Source organism: Triticum dicoccoides, chromosome 2B, assembly GCF_002162155.2.
Source record: "Triticum dicoccoides isolate Atlit2015 ecotype Zavitan chromosome 2B, WEW_v2.0, whole genome shotgun sequence".
In the NCBI taxonomy this organism is placed as follows: domain Eukaryota; kingdom Viridiplantae; phylum Streptophyta; class Magnoliopsida; order Poales; family Poaceae; genus Triticum; species Triticum dicoccoides.
Window position 1 is genome coordinate 404,820,261 of NC_041383.1, and position 5,846 is coordinate 404,826,106.

Genomic DNA, 5,846 nt, shown 5'->3' on the forward strand with positions numbered 1-5,846 from the left:
GAGAGTGTGTCTACGTACCCTCGTAGACAGAAAGCGGAAGCATTTGATAACGCGGTTGATGTAGTCGAACTTCTTCTCACTCTAACCGATCAAGCACCGAACGTACGGGACCTTCGAGTTCTGCACACATTCAGCTTGATGATGTCCTGTTGGAAACATGCCCTAGAGGCAATAATAAAATGGTTATTATTATATTTCCTTGTTCTTGATAATTGTCTATTGTTCATGCTATAATTGTATTAACTGGAAACCGTAATACATGTGTGAATACATAGACCACAACATGTCCCTAGTGAGCCTCTAGTTGACTAGCTCGTTGATCAATAGATGGTTATGGTTTCCTAACCATGGACATTGGATGTCATTGATAACGGGATCACATCATTAGAAGAGTGATGTGATGGACAAGACCCAATCCTAAGCATAGCACAAGATCGTGTAGTTCGTTTGCTAAGAGCTTTTCTAACATCAAGTATCATTTCCTTAGACCATGAGATTGTGCAACTCCCGGATACCGTAGGAATGCTTTGGGTGTACCAAACATCACAACGTAACTGGGTGGCTATAAAGGTGCACTACAGGTATCTCCGAAAGTGTCTGTTGGGTTGGGACGAATCAAGACTGGGATTTGTCCCTCCGTATGACAGAGAGGTATCTCTGGGCCCACTCGGTAATGCATCATCATAATGAGCTCAGTGTGAATAAGGAGTTAGTCATGGGATCATGCGTTACGGAACGAGTAAAGGGACTTGCCGGTAACGAGATTGAACAAGGTATAGGGATATCGACAATCGAATCTCGGGCAAGTAACATACCGATAGACAAAGGGAATTGAATACGGGATTGATTGAATCCCCGGCATTGTGGTTCATTCGATGAGATCATCATGGAACATGTGGGAGCCAATATGGGTATCCAGATCCCGCTATTGGTTATTGGCCAGAGAGGTGTCTCGATCATGTCTGCATGGTTCCCGAACCCGTAGGGTCTACACACTTAAGGTTCGGTGACGCTAGAGTTGTTATGGGAAATAGTATGTGGTTACCGAATGTTGTTCGGAGTCCCGGATAAGATCCCGGACGTGACGAGGAACTCCGAAATGGTCCGGAGGTGAAGATCAATATATTGGACGAAAGGTATTGGAGTCCGGAATTGTTCCGGGGGTACCGGGTGACGACCAGCGTGTCCGAAAGAGATTTCGGAGGCCTCGACAAGCATTGGGGGGCCTTATGGGCCAAGGGGAGGGGCACATCAGCCCACTAAGGGGCTGAGCGCCCCTCCCACCCCTTCTCATGTAACTTGGAGAGTTGGGGGTGCCTCCCCTAGGGCAGCCACCCCTCCCGGCTTGGGGGGCAAGTTTCCTAGGGGTGGGGGCGCCCAAACCCATCTAGGGTTTCCCCTGTGGCCACCGCCCCTCCCCTAGGGAAACCCTAAGGCGCCTCCTCCTCCCCCTTCCCCCTATATATAGTGAGGGAGAGAGAGGGCAGCCGCACCCCTTCCCTGGCGCAGCCCCTCCCTCCTCCAACTCTTCCTTGTCCTCCATAGTGCTTGGCGAAGCCCTACAGGAATACCACAAGCTCCACCACCATGCCATCGTGCTGCCGGAGCTCTCCCTCAACTTCTCCTCTCCCCTTGCTGGATCAAGAAGGAGGAGACGTCCCCGAGCTGTACGTGTGTTGAACGCGGAGGCGCCGTCTGTTCGTCGCTAGATCGGATCTTCCACGATTTGAATCGCCGCGAGTACTACTCCATCAACCGCGTTCTTGTAACGCTTTCGCTTAGCGATCTTCAAGGGTATGAAGATGCACTTCCTTCTCTCTCTCGTTGCTAGCATCTCCTAGAATGATCTTGGTGACATGTAGGAATTTTTTTGAATTATTGCTACGTTCCCCAACAGTGGCATCATGAGCTAGGTCTATGCGTAGATTCTATGCATGAGTAGAACACAAGTAGTTGTGGGCGTTGGTTTGTTCAATATGCTTACCGTTACTAGTATTATATTGATTTGGCGGCATTGTGGGATGAAGCGGCCCGGACCGACCTTACACGTACGCTTACGTGAGACAGGTTCCACCGACTGACATGCACTTGTTGCATAAGGTGGCTAGCGGGCGTCTGTCTCTCCCACTTTAGTCGGATCCGATTCGATGAAAAGGGTCCTTATGAAGGGTAAATAGCAATTGGCATATCACCAGTGTGGCTTTTGCGTAGGTAAGAAACGTTCTTGCTAGAAACACATAGCAGCCACGTAAAACATGCAACAACAATTAAAGGACGTCTAACTTGTTTTTGCGGGGTATGCTATGTGATGTGATATGTCCAAAGGATGTGATGTATGAGATTGATCATGTTCTTGTAATAGGAATCACGACTTGCATGTCGATGAGTATGACAACCGACAAGAGCCATAGGAGTTGTCTTAATTTATGGTATGACCTGCGTGTCATTGAAAATGCCATGTAATTACTTTACTTTATTGCTAACCGTTAGCCATAGTAGTAGAAGTAATAGTTGGCGAGACAACTTTAGGAAGACACGATGATGGAGATCATGATGATGGAGATCATGGTGTCATGCCGGTGACGAAGGTGATCATGCCGTGCCTCAAAGATGGAGATCAAAGGTGCAAGATGATATTGGCCATATCATGTCACTTTATGATTTGCATGTGATGTTTGTCATGTTTACATCTTATTTGCTTAGAACGACGGTAGCATAAATAAGATGATCCCTCACTAAAATTTCAAGAAAGTGTTTCCCCTAACTATGCACCGTTGCGAAAGTTTGTTGTTTCGAAGCATCACGTGATGATCGGGTGTGATAGATTCTAACGTTCGCATACAACGGGTGTAAGCCAGATTTACACATGCAAAACACTTAGGTTGACTTGAAGAGCCTAGCATGTACAGACATGGCCTCGGAACACAAGAGACCGAAAGGTTGAACATGAGTCGTATAGTGGATACGATCAACATGAAGATGTTCACCAATGATGACCATTCCGTCTCACGTGATGATCGGACACGACCTAGTTGACTCGGATCATGTATCACTTAGATGACTAGAGGGATGTCTGTCTGAGTGGGAGTTCACTAAATAATTGATTAGATGAACTTAATTATCATGAACATATTCAAAAGGTCTTTGCAAATTATGTCGTGGATTGCGCTTTAGTTCTACTATTTTAGATATGTTCCTAGAGAAAATTTTAGTTGAAAGTTGACAGTAGCAATTATGTGGACTGGGTCCATAAACTGAGGATTGTCCTCATTGCTGCGCAGAAGGATTATGTCCTTAATGCACCGCTCGGTGTGCTGAACCTCGAGCGTCGTCTGTGGATGTTGCGAAAATCTGACATACACGTTTTGATGACTACGTGATAGTTCAGTGCATAATGTTAAACGGTTTAGAATTGAGGCACCGAAGACATTTTTTGAAACATCGCAGAACATATGAGATGTTCTGAAAACTAAAATTGGGATTTCAGGCTCATGCCCACGTCAAGAGGTATGAGACCTCCGACAAGTTTCTTAGCCTGCAAGCTAAGGGAGAAAAGCTCAATCGTTGAGCATGTGCTCAGATTGTCTGAGTACTACAATCGCTTGAATCGAATGGGAGTTAATCTTCCAGATGAGATAGTGATGGTTCTCCAAAGTCACTGCCACCAAGCTACCAGAGCTTCATGATGAACTATAACATATCAGGGATAGACATGATGATCCTTGAGCTATTCGTGATTTTTGACACTGCGAAAGTAGAAATCAAGTAGGAGCATCAATTGTTGATGGTTAGTAAAACCACTAGTTTCAAGAAGGGCAAGGGCAAGAAAGGGATACTTCATGAAATGGCGAATCAGTTGCTGCTCTAGTGAAGAAGCCCAAGGTTGAACCCAAACCCGAGACTAAGTGCTTCTGTAATAAGGGGAACGGTCAGTGAAGCAGAACTACCCTAGATACTTGGTAGATGAGAAGGCTGGCAAGGTCGACAGAAGTATATTGGACATATATTATATTAATGCATACTTTACTAGTACTCCTAGTAGCACCAGGGTATTAGATATCGGTTCGGTTGCTAATTGTCAGTAACTCGAAATAAAAGGTTGCGGAATAAATAGAGACTAGCCAAAGGTGAGAAGATGATATGTGTTGGAAGTGTTTCCAAGGTTGATGTGATCAAACATCGTACTCTCCCTCTACCATCAGGATTGGTGCTAGACCTAAATAATTGTTATTTGGTGTTTGCGTTGAGCATAGACATGATTGGATTATGTTTATCGCAATACGGCTATTCATTTAAGGAGAATAATGGTTACTATTTATTTGAATAATACCTTCAATGGTCTTGCACCTAAAATGAATGGTTTATTGAATCTCGATCGTAGTGATGCACATGTTCATGCCAAAAAATATAAGATAGTAATGATAGTACCACCTACTTGTGGCACTACCATTTGAGTCATATTGGTATAAAACGCATGAAGAAGCTCCATGTTGATGGATCTTTGGACTCACTTGTTTTTGAAAAGTTTGAGACATGCGAACCATGTCTATTGGTATATACGCATGAAGACACTCCATGCAGATGGATCGTTTGGACTCATTTGATTTTGAATCACTTGAGACATGCAAATCATAACACATGGGCAAGATGACTGAAAGGCCTTGTTTTCAGTGAGATGGAACAAGAAAGCAACTTGTTGGAAGTATTACATTTTGATGTGTGCAGTCCAACGAGTGCTGAGGCACGCAGTGGATATCATTATGTTCTTACTTCACAGATGATTTGAGTAGATGCTAAGTATATTTACTTGATGAAACACAAGTCTGAATTACTGAAAGGTTCAAGTAATTTCAGAGTGAAGTCGAAGATCGCCGTGACAAGAGGATAAAATGTCTATGATATGATCATAGTGATGAATATCTGAGTTACGAGTTTGGCACACAATTAAGACATTGTGGAAATTGTTTCACAACTAATACCGCCTGGAACACCATAGTGTGATCGTGTGTCCGAACATCATAGCTGCACCCTATTGGATATGGTGCATACCATGATCTCTTATCGAATTACCACTATCGCTTATGGGTTAGGCATTAGAGACAACCGCATTCACTTTTAATAGGGCACCACGTAATTTCGTTGAGATGACACCGTATGAACCATGGTTTAGATAAACCCAAGCTGTCATTTCTTAAAAGTTTGGGGCTGCATCGCTTATGTGGAAAAGTTTTAGCCTAATAAGATTGAACCCAAAGCGGATAAATGCATCTTCATATGACACCCAAAATAGTTGGGTATACCTCCTATTTTAGATCCAGAAGCAAAAGCGATTGTTTCTAGAAACGGGTCCTTTCTCGAGGAAAAGTTTCTCTCGAAAGAATTGAGTGGGAGGATGGTGGAGACTTGATGAGGTTATTGAACCATCACTTCAACTAGTGTGTAGCAGGGCACAGGAAGTTGTTCCTGTGGTGCCTACACCAATTGAAGTGGAAGCTTATGATAGTGATCATGAAACTTTAGATCAAGTCACTACCAAACCTCATAGGTCGACAAGGATGCGTACTACTTCAAAGTGGTACGTAATCCTGTCTTGGAGGTCATGTTGCTAGACAACAATGAACCTACGAGCTATGGAGAAGCGATGGTGGGCCCGGATTTCGAGGAATGGCTCGAGGCCATAAAATTCAAGAGAGGATCCATGTAATAAAAACAAAGTATAGACTTTGGAAGAACTACTTGATGGTCGTAAGGCTGTTGGGTACAAATGGATTTTAAAAGGAAGACGGACAATGATGGTAAGTGTCACCATTAAGAAAGCCTGACTTGTCGCTAAGATGTTTTCTGAC